Source organism: Peromyscus leucopus, unplaced genomic scaffold (assembly GCF_004664715.2).
Source record: "Peromyscus leucopus breed LL Stock unplaced genomic scaffold, UCI_PerLeu_2.1 scaffold_1040, whole genome shotgun sequence".
Taxonomy (NCBI): Eukaryota; Metazoa; Chordata; class Mammalia; order Rodentia; family Cricetidae; genus Peromyscus; species Peromyscus leucopus.
This window is the reverse complement of record NW_023504161.1, coordinates 1-16,772: the sequence shown is the minus strand read 5'-3', so window position 1 is coordinate 16,772 and position 16,772 is coordinate 1. Positions and strand designations below refer to the sequence as shown.

General features: G+C 40.7%; 1 pseudogene; it reads left to right on the top strand.

Annotated features, from left to right (window-relative positions):
- Nucleotides 1–3,789: 3,789 nt before the first annotated feature.
- LOC114684406 lies at nucleotides 3,790–4,692 on the top strand (annotated as a pseudogene).
- The last annotated feature ends 12,080 nt before the right edge of the window (nucleotides 4,693–16,772 follow it).

The window sequence follows — 16,772 nt, the reverse complement described above, 5'->3', positions numbered from 1 at the left end:
CACACCTGATCCTTCTCTGTTCTTCTAACATCGTCTTAACACTAACACCCTAACCCTTGCAGCTCCCATCAGACACTTGGGTCTTTTACTTTGGCCTTTACTGATGTGACGTCCCCAATACGTTCACTTCAGTCCCACAGACGCTTATGTTGTGTGACATGCTGTTCTGCAGCTGCCAAGATGAAGAGAAAAGCCCCGAGCTCAAGAACTCTTAACTCTTGGAATGTTTCTTTCTGCCCTTGTGCCTGGTGAACAGCTAGTCATCTTTGAAGCCTCAGCCGAGATGTCCCCGCAGCCAGAAAGGCTTCTCTGGGTTTGTCAAGACAAACTATTCCCTTGTCTCTACACCGTTTACCCGGCCTGAGTACACGATGGAAGACGGAACTGGACCCCAATTCAAGCAACACTGACTCTTCAAAACAGGCCTTAGGTTTTTGTTTTTTAAAGATGCCATTTGGGCTAGCCAGTATACTTGATGATGCTAGCCCAAAACAGTTTGCAGATTGGCACTGGGCCTCAGGTCCAAGGAAAAAATAAAGAGAGGGAAGGAGATGAAGAACTTCGAATGTACAGTGTTGAGAATTGGGCATTTTTAAAACTTAACAAGAAGTTACAGGTAGGAAACCAATAAAGAAAATACCTCTTTCGAAATCACCCAAACGGGGCTGACAAGATGGTTTAGTGAGCAAAGGTGCTTGCTGCCAAGTCTGACGACTTAAGTTCAATTCCTGCAACCCACATGGTGGAAGGGGAAAACCGGTTTCCACACATTATCCTCTGAACTCCACACTTGTGTGTGTGTGTGTGTGCGTGCGCGCGTGTGCGTGCGTACACATCAAGCTGTTCCTCAGCATAGAGGGCAGGAACAAACATTCCAGGAGTTGAGTTCAGGGTGTTTGTCCTCTTCATATGGCAGCCACAGAACTGTGACTCATGAGTGTCTGTGGGACACTACAGTGGACATTTTGGAGACATCACATCGGTAAAGGCCAGAGTAAAAGACCCAAGTGTCTGATGGGAGCTGCAAGTGTAAGAGTGAAAAGACGATGTTAGAGCAGAAAAGAATCAGGTGGGGAAGGTTTTGCAGGACATGCCAAGGGCTTTTAGATTATAGGGCCTGGGCGGGGGTTACTTGAACAGTTTCAAACATATGGTCATATTGGCATTTTGGAAGTTCATTCTGTGTGTACTGTAAAAGGTAGTCAACCCAGAGGCAGGAAGAGCAACAGGAGTCTCTGGACATGGTTCCCACGAAATCTGTGTTAAAACTGGATTCTTACCAATGAGCAGCTGTGTCTCCCACCCCCCGGCACAGTTCCTGTGGAAACCCCGTAAGGGTTCTCAGTGGTATTAGGTAGAAACCTGTTCTCCTCCTCCCAGACTTGGGAGCCCACACTTGCTACATGCTGAATGTGATGAAGAAGTGGGTGGGATCTTACAAGGCTGAGGAGAGAACAGGGTAGGCTAACCATGCGTTATTGCTGTTCCTGGCTATGGGGATAACACAAAACCCCAAAGCCATGCCTGGACAAAATAAGAAACAGATGACATTTCTGATTGCAAAAGTTGGTTTTTCCTTCTGGACAGACAACATCCCTTCCCTCCAGAGAATTAGAAGCTATTTTTCCTACTCAAATGGCTTCAGAGGTCTCCCTGCACACTTAACATTTGTAACACTTCCTGAGGCCAATCTAGCTTACAAATACTTTTTCTACTGTGTGAGGGAAACAAATTATACTTCACAAAGTTTGCAAGAAGCAGAAAGTGAAGGGGACAATAACTGATGATAATAACAATACAGAAATCTAACTGGAAGGAAGATGGCCCAACATTGATACATAACAGACAATTAGATATCTCTCTCTCTCTTTCTCTCTCTCTCTCTCTCTCTCTCTCTCTCTCTCTCTCTCTCTCTCTCTCTGTGTGTGTGTGTGTGTGTGTGTGAGAGAGAGAGAGAGAGAGAGAGAGCATGTTGAGCGCATGTGTGTGTTTAATTTCAACAAAGGTGTGCACAGGTGTTTTGAAATTCATTGTCTAGATAAACAACTGACTCATGGCCCTGTTTCTCTTTCATGGAAAACAAACAACCAAGCCAGTACCTAAAGACGTACTCTCTAACCTCCTGCGTCCTGTTATCACTTTCCCTAAAGATTCCCCAGTGATCTGGAAAGAGAAAGGAGAAAGGAAGAAGGAGAAAGAAAAAATAAAGCCCACAAAAATACAAGTTTTGTCTTAGGTGGTTTAAAAACTCTATGGGAAGAAGGCCCAATAGGCTGCCTAAAGTTACATAATGGGTGGTGAATATGTAACCGCACTGTGTTCCTCCTTGATGAGTGGCTTTGCCACCATCACCAAAGGGTATGAAATCAGATGACTCCAGAGAATAGAAACACAGAGTGGACCATATCCAGAACTTTATACTGTCTAATAGCCTAACTGAAGAATTAAAAAAGAGTCAAAAGTGATTTTAATTCTATACTTTTAACTCAGTGCATTAAAATGATCATCTCAATATGTCTAAACATAAAAATTATTCATTATTAATGCATTAATTATTTATTTTTCACATTACGCCTTATAGCTTGTAGCACATCTCAGTTAAGACTAGCCACAATTTAGGGACTCGTGTAACAAGTGGCTGCCATACTGGAGAATGCAGCTCTAGAGTTTCTTGGGCAATGGGCCGTCTTCACGATATCCTTAGCCATATCCTCAAGAACCAATTTGCTTTTCTATGGCTGTTTTCAGCAACGGCGCACACTGCTCTCATGAGGCAAGGGCAAAACAAAATGAAAGAAAAGATGAAGAGGTTCTGAGCCCAGTCAGTCCAGTCCCCAGGGATGTGCGAGCATCTACTTCAGATCAACCTATTGAGGACCTGTTGTCACTAATGCCACTGAGCCAGCATTGTGGGAGAGGGGGAGGGGAGGCCACAACAGAGCAGGTGGGCCCCTCTGGTGGATCTCTAGTACCTTTCATATCTGGTTCTCAGAACCTGTATAGTTCATGTTCCCTAGTGTTTCCAATAATGGTAGGAAGAAGAATGAACATCACAGGCAACATTAGTGCTGGAAGAGGTCTCAGGGGGCCTTTGCACAGCCTTCTGATGTTCATAGCTGAGGACCATGAGATCTAGAATGTCAAAAACTTTTAGAGTGTCCAGAGGTGAATAGAAACCAAATCTTTCTAGCCTTGAGAATTCTAGGCTGACATTCATTCACTTGTACAACAGCTGATATTCTCTAGAATTGCCAAGGCGCAGGGTACTCCAGAAAAGAAGATTCAGTTGTCATTGCAGGTCAGGTTAACACACCTGGAAATGTGAAGAGAAGTCCTCAGGATAAAAGCAGATGTGTTTCTGGGATCCTCTGAGATTCATCTCACTGATCTTAGTGAACCTGGAGACAACTGGGTGCTTTGTGAGACCCAGAGACATGGTGCTCTGTGTGAGCATTTGGACACTGGAAAGCCTGAGTGAAATGCCCCTTCTCCAAGTGTGACGCTGGCCTGAGCTCTCTGGTTGAATGCAGGACCATACTCTCTGAAACATGATATAAGTGATCCTTTTAAAGTAGCCATGTCAGACTGGAGAGATGGCTCAGTTGTTAAAGGCTAGGCTCACAACCAAAAATTTAAAGTAGCCATGCAGAAAAAGTTTCAATTACCTGAAACCTGGAGATATTGTCTTCTGGGAGAGAAAAACGAAGGATGACTTGCCTTCAGTGGAAGTCAGTAGGACCTTGCCAGAATCACTTCTAGGAAGTGGAAGCTTCAGATTCCTTCTCCAAGATGAACCTCAGTGCTGAGGACCACCAAATACCTCTAAGTGATGGAAACAGCATTCCAGCCATTGGGCTTGGCACCTACTCAGATCTTAAGTCTATTCCTGTGGAGACCTTGTATCGGTAAAAGTAGTCGCTGACACACTGGTGGAGACGACCTTTACCGCAATGAGCACAAAGTTGGTGAGGACATCAGAGAAGATAGCAGAAGGGAAGGAGAAGAGGAAATAGATTTTCTACTGTAGAAAGATACAAGCTACAAATCATATCACAGAGATGGTCTGCCCATCCCTGCAGAAGATGCAGGGGACCCTCAAACTAGGTTATATAGATCTTTACATCGCTGAACTACCCATGGCCTTTAAGCCAGGAAGGAATTTTATCTTAGAGATGAAAACGACAAATGGTTATATCACAAGTAATGTCTGTGCACTAGAAGATTGCAAAGACACTGGCTTGGTGGAATTCCTCACAGTGTCCCATTTGAACTGCGGGCACCTGGAGCTCCTCTTGAATAAATCAGGATTCCAGTGCAAAGCAGTTACCAAGTAAGCTGAGCATCACCGGTATATCACCCAACCGAAGCACTAGGAATCTTGCCAACAGCATGACACTGTTGTTGTTGCAGACAGACCTCTGGGGACCTGTAGGAACCAAACGTGTACCTTCTACATCTTTGTTAAAGGGCATACTTCTAAACCCACTTGGGAGAAAGTACAGTAAGAAGGAAGCTCAAGTTGGGTTGCATGTCAATATCCAACAAGGGATGGTTGTAACTCCCAAAAGCTTCAGTCCTGGAGGGATTAAAGAAAATGTTTAGATCTTTGATTTTTTTTCTTTCAGTGAAGATGAGAAGCCTTTAATAAGAATGTCCTCTTTGTGGAATTGCTCATATGGGCTATCATTCTAAACACTCAATTAAAGATAAATACTGACTGTGGAAAGACCTTCCATAAACTCTTCCCTCTCATTCACAACCATGGGCTGGGTAATTCCCCCAGATGTGGATGTGAACATGGTTTTGCTATCTTCCAGTGAAGTTGCCATGGGACACATTAGTCTTAATGTTCATATAGTATGACTTTGACTAAGTTTTAATTAAGAAAAAAATTGTGTAAATAGAACTTTTCAAATGCCTTGCTGTTGTTTTTAGATCAATGTTTCCTGGGTCGCTGATGGACAAAAATTGAACTTTACTCCAAAGGTGGCATATGAAGACAAATAACTCACAAAGCTGGCTATCATTGGAAGTCTGAGTTGTTCAGCATTTGATAGGTTAGCAAAAACATTGGAAGCTGGAATGTTGTAAGCTCTGGCCGTGGCCTTGACCTTCAATGGCTCTGTCCTTTAGTTACAAGATGGGTACAATGAAGACAGAAATCCCAATGTGACTATCAAAAGGGAAGTGATTACTATACCTTGAGTAGAGAAAAAATTGGAAGTCTAGAAATGTCTTAAAGACTAACTGTAGCTTGAGTTTTTCCGCCTTGCCCACAGTCAGGACAAATCTCTGTCTCCCACCAGTCCACAGCCGCTCAGACCCAACCAAGTAAACACAGAGACTTATATTGCTTACAAACTGTATGGCCGTGGCAGGCTTCTTGTTAACTATTCTTATATCTTAAAGTAACACATTTCTACAAATCTATACCTCGCCACGTGGCTGGTGGCTTATCGGCGTCTTCAAATGCTGCTGGTCATGGCGGCGGCTGCAGTGTCTCTGGTCATGGCGGCGGCTGCAGCTGCTCCTTCTGCCTTCCTGTCCTTTTATTTCTCCTCTCTGTTAGTCCCGCCTATCCTTCCTGCCTAGCCACAGCCGATCAGGTTTTATTTATTGACCAATCAGAACAACTTGACATACAGACCATCCCCAGCACAGCCAAGTGCAGACCATCTCAAACACCTGCACTCAGGCCCATGGTCCTAATCATCCTCTATACGGACCTGCTGGGTAACGCCACAAAGAACCTAAGAAGGGCTCCCACAGGACATACAGATCATCCCACAGCAACTAACACATGGTAGATTGGGCCGGGGCTGAAAGTCCATGCTGAGTGCTTTATTAGCATGAGTCAAAGCCACAATAATGTTGTTTTTATTATTTGTTTCATGCAGTTCATGTGTGTCTAGGATGGAAGATTACGGACTCTTTCTTATATCCTTTTTATCCGGGAGAGATGGGGCTTGAGACAGGGTCTCAGGTAGTTCAGGCTATCCAGACTCTACTGGTCTTCAATCCTGAACTCCTGGTCTCTCTTACCTTCTTAAGGGTCTGAACTTCCACAAAACTTGTAAGCCATACCTGTACTCCCCTAAAATCAGTTTTGTACATATTAATTAAGGAAACCATTCTGTGAGGTGGCTAGAAACAACCAACATATACAAATTAAACCTTGTATCATAAAATGGTATAAAGAGAGTTACTTTGAATAAATAAATTTTTTATTTTTTAAAATTGAAATACAATTAAATCATTTCCCCTTCCCTTTTCTCCTCTCAAACCGTCCCATATCCCTCTCACTGTGCTATCTCTCAAATTCATAACCTTTGGCCTCTTTTCCTTTAATTGAATATATATCACATAAACATATACACACATATATACTGTTACTTGTATGTGCATGATTTCAAGGCTGGTCACTTGGTATTGGATAACCAATTGGAGGACTTCCTGGGGAAGAGCATTTCTCTTACTTTCAGTATTTCTTAGTTGCCTGTAATTCTTTGTCTAGAATTGATGCTCCACAAAATTTCTTTCTTCCATGTTTTCATGCCTGTGGTGTCATCCTTGTTTAGGTCCTGTGTAGGCAGCCATGTTGTTAGCACTTCATGGGGATAGCTTTCCTAACATTTCTAGGAGACACAACTTCACACCAGCTATCCTATTCCTCTGGTTCTTACAATCTTTCTGACCCCTCTTTCATGATGTTCCCTGAGCCTCAGGTGCAGGAGCTGTGCTATAGATAGGTGAGTTGAGGGTGGGAACAACCATGGTCACTTGTTCTCTGCATTTTGATGTCATGGTCTCTGTCCTTTGCAACGAAAAGTTTCTTTTCTGAGGAGTAAAAACTACACTGACCTGTGGCTATAAGACTAAATACTTCAAATGCAGTTAGAAATTATGCTGATTTAGTGAAGTGATGATTACAGGTTTCTCTCCAAGATTCATGGCTTCATTAACCCAGGTATCTGGCTAGGTTTCCTGTACCAGGCATTATTTCCCTTTTGTTGAGTGGACCTTAAGTCCAGTCAGAGAGCTGTTGGATACTGCCGGGCGTTTACCCACCAACCCCACAGTTCCCCAGAGTTTTCTTGAGTGTGAGCAGCAGGAAATATTAGATAGAAGGATTTAGATTGTGGAGATAAACAGAAAGAAAATAAAGGATAGCCTGGAGAGGGCCTGGAACCTATTCCAATGGGCCCTGACTGTCTCTGCCCCAGGGTATTTATAGAGACGCCAAGAGGTGGAGCAAAAGACCTCCCCACAGTACAGTCAAGTGCAGACCATCTCAGACACCTGCCTATGGTCCTAATCATCCTCTCTATGCTGGGTAAAGTCACGAGGAACCTGAAAAGGACTCCCACAGGATACCACCACGGTATACTGTGTGTCATAATTGTGCCTGTCGGGTTCATGCTGTGCTTGTCATTGTTGTAGTACATAGGCTTCGTAGCAAGATAGGACTGTTGGTTGCTTCCCTCCTGTGGGAGCTATCATGGTACCTTCTGGTACCAAGAGAGCTAGTCCTCAGGGAGAAAGCTTTCTGGAAAGACTCACATCATTCCAGTCCTGTGTCTGAAATGCATGGTATCTTCAGAAATAGAGACTTACTTTCAACCTCTGGGAGGCAACCAAGGTCAACAGTAGTAGCCTATAGTATTTGGAAATCTCTTGGACTCCCCTGACCAGCAACTCATACGGAGATTTCTTATGCCTGATTTTGGGTTTTTGTTAGTCTATGGCTCTTGCAGGGAACTAGCCTAGTTGGAAAACTGTCATTTAAAGTTTCTGTATGTATTTACATAGACAAATGTATCTATGTAATTTTAGATAAATAATATGATTCATTATGACTTTTCTAGACAGTCTTATTATTGTTTTATTCTCCTCCCTGCCTCTCTTGTGTTGACCTCCCTTCCCTCTTTTAATTCATCCCTCATTTTCCCAATCAAATTATTTTTACTTTGCTATTCTCTTCTCTATTGTCCTTCCCCTTGGTTCCTTTTGACTTTCCTGGATTCTGCAGTTACTCGAGGTTATATACTCACATATGAAGGTTTGGAGTTAAGAGTCCAGATGAGAAAGAACATGTGGTATTTGTGTTTCTGAGTCTGGGTTACCTTACACAGTGTGATCTTTTCCAGTTCTCTCCATTTGCTTGCAAATTTCATGATTTCATTTTTCTTTCCAACTGAATAGTATTCCATTGCATATATGTACCATGTTTTTATTATCCACTTGTCAGTTGAAGGACATTTATGTTGTTCCTATTTTCTAACTATTGAGAATAGAGCAACGAACATGGCTGAGCAAGTATTCGTGGAGTAGGATATCAAGCCCATTGGGCATATGCCAAGGAGTAGTATAGCTGGGTCATATATTATTTATTTGTAGCTTTCTGAGGACTCTCAACCCTGATTTCCCAAGTGACTGGACTAGTTTGCAGTCTTACCAACAGTGAGTGAGAATTCCCTCTTTCTCACAACCTCTGCAGCCCCTGTTGTTGGTTGTTTTGTTGATGTTTGCCATTCTGACTGGAGTAAGATGAAATCACAAAGTTGTTTTGATTTACATTTTCCTAATATCTAGGGATGATGAAATTTTCAAGACATTTCTCAGCCATTTTTTTCTTTCTTTTGAGAACTCTCTCTTCAGTTTAGATATATAGCTGGCAAATAATCCAGAGTTCAAACAGAAACATTTCAAGGAAATTAGGAAAGTACTGGAATGAAAATAAAATGAAAAGAAAGTTTGTGAATACCTCTAAAGCAGTACATGAAGGGAGGTGACAGCTTCAAACGACATATTCAGATGAAAAAGGTGGACAATTATCTAAGCTACTTTTATAAAACTTAAAAAAGAAGAAAATTAAAGTATAAAACATATCAAAACAGAAGTTAATAAAAAATAAAAATCAATAAAATTGAAAGTGTTTTTTTTAAAGATCAATAAGATTGAAAACTTCTACTTAGACTAATCAAGAAAAGATGCCAGCAAAACACTACCATGGAAAGTATTTTATTATTAGAGATAATAAAAGGGTAATAGGACATTATGAATTGTTTATCAGAGTTAGTTTCATAACTTGAATGAAATAGACAAATTCTCCAAAAGAAACTGATCGCCAGAATGAATGTAAGAAGAAACAGAAAATCTGAATGGTCTCATAACTGTTTAAAAAAATTAAATTTATAGTTAAAATCTGTCTTATAAAGAACTGCAGTTGTTTTGTGTGTAGTCACTGCTGCTGTGTGTTCACGTGACAGCTTGGTCATGTGCCGCCAATGCTCTTGCAAACACTGTTTCTTCACGTACATCCACCATCTCTGGCTCTCTGGATCTTTCAACTCCTTCTCCCATGATCAGTGCATGCACAAGACTTGCACAAGATCAAGTCAGGCAAAGCTCCAGCTTGGGTGGGAGGGGCTCATGAAGTTTCACCCTAGCACACGAGCTATTGGCAATTGATGACTGCTGCAGGAGAGAGAATCAGGTTCTTCAGGGATATGGCCTCTGATAAATTGCCCATGACCCAGCAGATTCTCCTACACCCACGCACATACTGGCAGGACTAAGTAGACTCCTTAGCTTTTTTTTTTTTTATAAACACACATGAAGTTGGTAGGGAGTGTCCTTAGTGGGTCTTTGATGCAACTACTCTGTTTTTATAGCTGAGGATTGTGAGATATAGAATGTCAAAACATATTAGATACAAATATGAAGTTCTCTGACCATAAGCGGAAGAGTGACCCCAAGCTCAAGTAATCTTTCATATAAGTTCTCACAATTATCAGGAAGAAAATAATATAAACCAACACGGTTTTCCCCAGAAAGCAGAGGAAAAGAACAGGGACCAATCGGATCAAAAATGAGCTGGGAGGAGGCCTTTCACTGTCCTTGAGATGGGAGATGAGACATGTGATTGAAGATGATCTGTCTGGGGGTGGAGAGTCCATGGGGACAATCCTGATATGGTTACCTTTCCACATGTGGTATGGAATGGTGTACATCTGTCACGGGGGTCTTGGGTGACGTATAGCATCAAGAGTACCAGTGCCTCAGAGTGAAAGGAGGGATGGTGAGGGTCCCTGGCAGAAATTAAGTTACAGGCTGCCTGAGAGGAGAAGTTAGATGGTGAAGGTCTTGGACAGAAAGTGACAGTTACAGAAAATGGAGTAAAGTAAGTTGCAGATTGATGGGGAACAGAGAAGTATTAGCCACAGAGAGAGAATAAATAAAAAGTACAGACTTCATCAGAACAGACAATGGCTCCATCAAAGGGAGCCCCCCCCCCAGAGGTAGATGTCCATGAGGTTGTGGTGGAGTCTCTGAGTCTGACTTTTTTTATAGGCCTTCGGATTCTTCTCCTTCCTGGGGTATTCTCCCTTGGATAGGCTCTTTCTCAGAATGGGGTTAGCAGTTTGTAGCAGCGGCAATCTATGGGGAGCTGGAGGAAATAACCCTGCCCTTCTTACAGGGACTCATTCCTATGACTCAGGTCAGGCTGAGTTCTGCTGGCCTCCTTACACACCCTTGCTGTATGGTGGCTACATACTTCTTGTGATGGATGATAGGATATATAAAAAAGGCTAAGCTGAGATGGGAGCATCCTTGGGAGTTGGGCACACTCAGGGTGGTCAATTCTCTCCATGTGCTATGGAGTGCCATGTCTCCTTGGTGAATAGGGTCTGCCTCTGGAGACATGGATGCCTCTTAATATGGCGGGTGAGCTAGAGGATACATTGCAATCTGTAAAAATAGTTCAGGTAAGGGGATCATAAGCAGACTGAGGTGATTGTTGCATGGCTTGTGCAGTGGGTCATAAGACATGCAGCTGAATGAAGCTCAGCTGTCTTTCCAGAAGGAGCGTAGCTTGTGTAAAAGGAATTACAGTGGGGAAAAAAGTCTCTGAAGCTGTAAGCCAAAATGAACTGTTTCTTTTTAGAAGTCATTTATTTTACATACTTTGTCATAATAACTAACAGAAGACTATTACATAGATACACTTTGGTCATTTGTTTGTGCACAGTCCTCTTGCACTTGTCCACTCACTGGTAACATATACAATAAAGGAGTGAGAAGACCCTCAGTAACTTCTATCAAGCAATGTCCTTCTTTGAAGATGGAATTCTAAACAGTCTTAGTAATTAAGAAACACAGAGCAAATTCAGAGTTAATAGCCAAAGAGATCAGAACAACAGCCATGACTAGCTTTAGCTTAACCACCAGCAGCCGCTTCCCCCAAGAGGAGAGACCTTCTTCTTGTCGGACTTGTGTTTTATTGCCTTTCTGTTCTGCCTTCTCATTGGTTCTAAACCCAACCACGTGACTTCCTCATCACTGCCTGTCTATACAGACCTCCAGGGCTCTATGGTTGGTACTGGGATTAAAGGCTCGTGTCACCATGCTTGGCTGTGTCCTTGACCACACAGAGACTCTGCCTGCCATGTGATCGGATTAAGGACATGTGCAACTACCGCCTGACTCGGCTTATGGCTCGATACGACCTCTGATCTCCAGGAACTTTATTTATTAACATACAAATAAAATCACATTTCAGCACAAATAAAATATCACCACACTTCTCATCTGGGATGACAGTCTCAACTTGGTATTCTTTATCTCTTAGCTTTAGAGAATGCTGATGTTCCTAAAAACGTGTGGGTCCCTAAAAAGTCCTTTGCTTACTTCTAACGTTTGAACTTTGTAATACTTTGTTGCATTGTGGAAAAAAAAAAAAAAACAAAGGTGAAATTAGCCTTTTGGATTTATTTTTGTTTTCTAGTCACAATGATGTAAAGATTCAGATTGCCAGATGGGGCTGTAACAGGTTTGTCCTGACCGCTCTACAAGGGTCCTTTGTGTCATCACGGGACTGTGTCACAGTGTATCTGATTTCTCCACTCTCCTGTTGGTGGGCACTTGGCTTGCTTCCAAGTGTTTGCTTTGTGACTGTAAACATTATCAATGCCACTTTGTTTCTCTTGGGTTTGTGCCAGGAAGTGCAAATGTCGAGACACAGACTGCATGAATGGCCAGCTTCTTCAGACATCACTGCTGTTTTTGTTCTGCCTAGTGAAGCTGCTACTGGAGTTTTCAATTTTGTGTTCATGTTTATTTTCTTTTAGTGTTCCCAAATGACTCCTGTTGCGATTGTATCTCTCAGCCCTTCGTTTATCTTTTTCATCTGTTTGAATATTCAGAGATCATAATTCTTCTTATCATCAACTCCAGTATTCAAGGTCCCATGTCTGCTTCTTGCTTCTGCTCGACATTCAGATGTACCCCTTCACCCCATAGATATTTCTTCAGGTGGTTTATGAGTTTTTCTTCGGCCTTTTTTTTTTTTTTTAAATCTGGGGATTCTGCATATTTTGACATAAATTTATTTAACTGTTCACTTACTGAAGAACATCTTGGTTTCTTCCAAGTTTTGACACTTATAGCAAAAATACTACAAATACTTATGCCTAAGGTACTTGTGTGGACATAAGCTTTTCAGCTCCGCTGGGTAGTTACTAAAGAGCATAATTGCTGGATTGTATAGTCTGAGTGTGTTTACTTTAGTGAGAAACAACAAAACTGTCGTCCAAAGAGTTTGTATACTTCCATCTCACCAGAAGTGGATGAGAGCCCCATTGTTTCACCCCTTTGTCGGCATTTGGTGTTGTTAGTTCTGGATTTGGGCTGTTCTAACAGGTGTGTAGTTTTTCTCATTGTTTCAGTTCTCAGTTCCCTGATGACATATGACGCAGGACAGTTTTTCACATGCTATTTACCACTGTATATTTTCTTTGGTGATGTGCCTGTCACTGCTGGCTCACTTTTCAACTGGGTTGCTTGTTTCCTTGTTGCTGAGTTTTAAGGTGACATTTTCAAGAGTAGTCCTTTATCAGATATATATTGTATTGTGACAATATTTTTTCCAGATCTATGTTTTTTTTTCATATTTTAACAATTGTTTTATGGTGCATAAAAATTTAACTTTAATGAAGTTCCAGTGGGTGATTGTTTTGTTGGTTTGCAACTAACATATTATACCCAAACTGAAGGCCACCTAGGTTTTTGTCCTATCTTCTAGGAATCTTATAGTTTAATATTCCGTACCCGTATCTTTGATATATTTTGCATTGATTTTGTGGAGTATAAAATTTATGTCCAGATTCTTTGTTTGCACATGGATGTTCAATTATCCCAAGACCATTTATTGAAAAGTCTATCTTTTCTCCACTGCGGTGTATTCCTTCCCTTGTTAAAGATCAGCTGATGGACTTTATGTTGATCGATTTCTGAACTCTGTATTTTGTTCCACAAGTTTATTTGTCTCTTCTTGATTATAACAGCTTTATGATCTTTAAGCCAGATAGTGTCAGTCCTTCACCTTTGTGGTTTTTACTCAAAAAAATTGCCGATTTTTATAGGTCTTTTGTTGATCAACACAAACTTTAGAGTTCATTTGTTGATATCAACCATAACTTGATGTGATTTTGATCTTGATTACATTGACTCTGTGGGGTCAAGTTGGAAAGAAATAATGTCTTGACAATATCGAGTCCTATCATCAGTGGATATGACTGTGTGTCCATTTAGTTAACTCTTTTTATTTCTTTTATCCAGGTTTTATAATTTTCTTCATAGAGCACAAATTTGTCAGACATATAACCAAAGTATTTCATTATCATGTATGGTAACGTGACTAGTGTGTTTTAATTTGTATATATTATACACATCCATATATTTGTTATATATGACACATATTACATATTATATGTAGATTATATATGTATATGTATATATATTGTTGTAGCAACTAACTTCTTCAATTAAATTATACTCAGCGTTTCTATAACTTACAAGAGCTTTTGTCAGTTCCTTAGGATTTCTATATAGTAAATCATTGGTTCTAAGAAAAAGTAATTTTGTTTCTTCTTTACTAAGAAGTTCAAACTTAATTCACTTTTCTCATCTTATTGCATTTGCTAGGACATTCAGTGCAATGTTGAAAAAGAACAGTGAAATGAGACGTCCTTGCTTTGTCGCTGATCCTCATGTGAAAACCTCTGGATTCTTAATGTCACATGTACTAGGTGTGGAATTTTGTATTTGTGTGTTTGTGTATATATGTATAGTCCTTAAGTTGAGGAGTTCTTTCTGTTCCTGGTTTACAGAGATCTGTTATTATGAATGAGTATAGGATTCTGTCAATATTTTTCTGGATTCCATTGCTGTGGTCTTGTGATTTCTGTTGAACCAGACTTTTATAGGTAAGGTAAATCCCTCTTCCACATTAGATATACATCTTGTTATATATTGCTCAATTCAACTTGCTAATATTTTGTTGAGAATTTTTGTATCTTTGTTAACAAGAGGGATTAGACTGTGTTGTTTTTATCATAATCTTTATCTGATGTGGGCATGAGGATGATGCTGGCCTCATAGAATGAATTAAGGAGGATTCCTTTACTTCCATGGTCTGAAAGAGGTTGCAGACAACTGGTATACCTGTTCTGCATGTGTTTTGTAGAATTCAGCAGTGAGCTCACCTGGAGTGGTGCTTTGTGTTTTCAAGGCTATACATTACCTACTGTGCTCATTCTCTCAGCTGGGCCTGTTCTGACTGTTTCTTCCTGTGAGTTTAGACAGTTTGTGTCTTTTTATAAATTCATCCATTTCATTTAGGTGATCAAGGTTGAAGGCATGGTACTGTGTAACAATCCTTTGTTATCTTTTATTTACAAATAAATAATTTATGTCCTCTATTTTTCCTTAGATGCTCTAAGATTCCATTGATCTTCTCTCTCTCTCTCTCTCTCTCTCTCTCTCTCTCTCTCTCTCTCTCCTTTTTTCTTTCTTTCTTTTTTTTTTTTTTTTTTCTGAGACAGAGTTTCTCTGTGTAACCCTGGCTGTCCTGGAACTCTGTGGCCCATGCTGGCCTAGAACTCAGTGATCCTCCTGCCTCTATCTCCCAAGTACTGGGATCAAATGTGTGCACCACCACTGCCTGGCTCTATTGAACTTTTCTAAGAATCAAATTTTCCTTATTGTTTTGTAATTTTCTACCTTTTTAATTTAAAAATGCTCTACATTTTTCTGCGTCTTGTCATCTACTTGTTTAGGATTTAATCCATTTCTGGTTTTTCTAGTTCCTAGGGTACAATTTGATATTAAAAACAAACAAACAAAAAACCTTAAGTTGTTCTTATTTTCTAATTGCTGCAGACTTCCCTCTAAGTATAGATTTCACAGCATCCCACAAGCTTTGGCAAACTGAATTTTCATTTTCACTTAGTTGAAAGGGTTTTCAGTTTTCCCTGAGTTGTTTCCTTTCACTCATGCATTAGTTCGTGGTTCTGTGCCTCTGCACTGGGATTTCATAATGTTTCTCCATCCCTCTCTGCTTAGGTAGTATAGAGGATGGCGGAGAACACACACAGATTGTGTGTTTTGCTTTCTCACTGGCCAGGTGGACTCTAGTAACATTTCTGCAAGTTTTAATAAGTTGTTTCTCTTTGAGTACTTTCCTTATGTTTCAGAATGGTTATTTCTCCGTCCTTCCTGATGGAAACATGAGGAGACTATTATCTCCAAAATTCACTAGGAGAAACCAGTTGAGCTTCTGGAGACAAAATTCACTAAGGCCAGGGTCTACATGACTGAGGTTCATACTCTCAGACTTCCCTCTGCTGAGCCTCCAGCTACTCATAGTTACAGTTTGTGTAACTGGTAGACAGATGCTGGCTACCAGTGGGGCTTTTTGCTCTGGTGAGTTGTGATTCTCTGAACTGTGGGACAGTTTTTTGTTTGTTTGTATGGTGTAGTGACTCACTTCTCTTACATATTTTAAAAGAGTTGATCCTCTCTTTCTTCTTTCTTTCTTTCTTTTTCTTTTTACTTGTTGCTAGGACAGAGGGGCCACTTGCAAGTCCTCCAGGTGCAGAATCAAAAATTAAAATCCTAATATACTTTATTGGAACATTAGTATCAATCATTCATGAAATTTTGTTAATGGGGTAACTTGGGTCTTTTATATGTAAGGCAAATTCCTCAGATTGGATGTATTTTATCTTTGTCTTTTGCACATACATAATTTTTTGCATCAGCTTATTAACAATGGACACTGGGTTGACCAACTTTCTGCTGCTGTAGCAAACACCTGGCATAAATAAGTTGCTGGCTTCAGTGCCTTTGTTCCTGTGGTTAGACAGCACATGATGATGGTGGTCTAAGTTGGAACACAGCTTTTTCCTCATGGCTGAGACATAAAGAGTAAGAAACCAGGCTCCCACAGCTCCATTTAAAGGGTTCCAATCCACCTAAGACTCACCAGCAGGTCTCACCTCTTAAAGTTCCTATCACTTCCCAATAGTGTGGCAGGTCAGGGACCGAGTCTTTAACTCATGAGCCTTTTGGGGACATTCCAGATCCAAACCATAGATAGCAACATAGATAGATGTAATGATTAAATGCAGACAGAATGAATGAATAAATTAGTGAATGAATGCCACCCAGATGAAGCATCCTAATGATACCCAAATTCACTTTCCAATCAATCAAATTTCTATATTTTATTCAATGAATTTCTGAGGTATACAAAGTCAGAGGCTTGTTCAAAATCATAGGAGGCCAGTCAAGATACAACACAGAGGACCTGGCAATCCTGAGATTTGGATAATTGGCATTTTCTCTGTTCTCCAGAAAGTGGCCCAGACCAGCTCTTCTGTGGAGGCCAGGTGCTGTGTCTTTCAAAGGCTTTTCAATACTCGCTTTTT